Below are 2,351 nucleotides of genomic sequence, written 5' to 3' on the forward strand. Positions count from 1 at the left end.
ACCTTCTATCTCATCATACCTTCTATCTCATCATACCTTCTATCTCATCATACCTTCTATCTCATCATACCTTCTATCTCATCATACCTTCTATCTCATCATACCTTCTATCTCATCATACCTTCTATCTCATCATACCTTCTATCTCATCATACCTTCTATCTCATCATACCTTCTATCTCATCATACCTTCTATCTCATCATACCTTCTATCTCATCATACATTCTATCAATTACATAATCATGGCTTCTCAACAAGTCATTTGTATTGTTTATTACAATGGTTCAATTGTCGATGGAGTTGAAGGGAAAACATTTGTAAGTGATTACAAAAAGGCGTTCAAAGTACATTCTAACAGCAACCTTGCTCGTCTAAAGAATGTCATTAAGAAAAAGTTACAGTTCGACGACAACGTGACGATAACTGATATAGTTTATCGACACATTGTCATCTTTGGTGAAAATACAACCAGATTTGAATTGATGAATGTTTGCGATGATGAAGATGTTCAACTCATGTTTGATGTTTATGCACAATGGTCACAACTCGACACCATCGAGTTATACATTACATTTGAAAGTGGTCCTACTTCAACAAATCAACCATCAACCTCAAACATGCATAATCCCAACTACATCCCATCATTCGATCAAAACACCCCTTATCAACCCGACTACATTCCATCTTTCGATCAAAACACCCCTTATCAACCCGTCATATATTCTCTATCACAACACTATGAACCATACTCTAGCCAAAATGAACAAACTCAACATGTCCACAATGTTTCCCAAGTAGTCAATCACAAATCTCTCCCAACAAGTCCATAATGTGATTTTCCGCTTAGTGTCCATTATAATATCAATGAGGAAGAATTAGGTGACTATAGTGAAGATGATGAAACATACTTCGATGAATCATCTTGTGATTCTGACGATGATGATGCTGATGAAGATATGGAAGCAAAAGATCAACCTATCCTACCTGTATTCGATCCACCATTCCACATAAAGAACATCAATTTAGACACCACAAACCAACCAACTGAATTTGATCACATGTTCATGCAATCAAGCGTTATCATCTAAAACAATAATTGAATTATGTGGTGCAAAAATCAGATTTAGAAAGGTACGTTATTAATTGTTCACATCCAAATTGTTTGTTTAGATGTAGAGCTTCAACACGTAAAAAGAGTGAATTATGGGTGATTGAGAAATTGAATGCGCCTCACACATGCACAAATTCTGCACTATCACAAGATCATACAAAGTTGGATTCTAAAATGATATGTGCAAGCATAATGCAAGTTATGAGGATGGACCCTTCAATCAAAGTGAAGGTCATTATTGCTCAGATTCAGGCTTTGCATAACTACATAGTTAATTATAGAAAGGCTTGGTTGGGAAAAAATAAGGCGATCAAACAAATTTATGGTAATTGGGAAGAGTCTTACAATCAACTTCCACGATGGTTATTAGTTATGCAAACGTTTGCTCCAGGAACCATTATTGAAATGGAAACAATCCCAGCTTATCATGAACATGGTTTGATAAATGGGGTGACAATCTTTCATAGACTATTTTGGGCTTACGTTCCATGCATATCTGCGTTTAAATTTTGCAAACCAATTGTACAAGTTGATGGGACTTGGTTATACGACAAGTATAAGGGAACTCTATTGGTAGCAGTTGCACATGATGGAAACGACAATATCATTCCTATTGCTTATGCTCTTGTGGAAGGTGAGACAAAAGAGGCTTGAAGTTTTTTTTTTTTTGAGAAATTTGAGATTACACGTCACTCCACAAGCTAACATTTGTTTGATTTGAGATAGACACGAATCTATCAAGAGTGCTTATAATAATCCGAATAATGGGTGGCAACATCCTCCGTCAAAGCATGTGTTCTGCGTCTGACATATTTCACAAAATTTTGCAAGGGAATTTAAGGATAATGCTTTGAGGAAAAAAGTTATTTCTATGGGTAATAATTTAATTCTTACTTCTTATCATTAATGAAAATTAAATTATTAAATTATATAATTAGTGTAATAATGCATTGTCTATTGTTTCAATACAGGTTACTCAATCAACGAGTCTACATATCGATACTACCGCAGAGAAATTGGCATTGAAAACTCAAAAGCTTTGAAATGGTTAGACAATATACCGCGATAAGATTGGATTCAAGCATTTGATGGAGGTAGCCGTTGGGGTCAGATGACCACCAACCTTGTGGAGTCGATGAATGCAGTATTAAAAGGACCACGCAGCCTTCCCATCAGTGCTTTAGTCCAATCAACATATTATAAAAATGGTACACTATTTCCAACCATGGCAAAACAACA

Source organism: Cicer arietinum, chromosome 3, assembly GCF_000331145.2.
Source record: "Cicer arietinum cultivar CDC Frontier isolate Library 1 chromosome 3, Cicar.CDCFrontier_v2.0, whole genome shotgun sequence".
Classification (NCBI taxonomy): Eukaryota; Viridiplantae; Streptophyta; class Magnoliopsida; order Fabales; family Fabaceae; genus Cicer; species Cicer arietinum.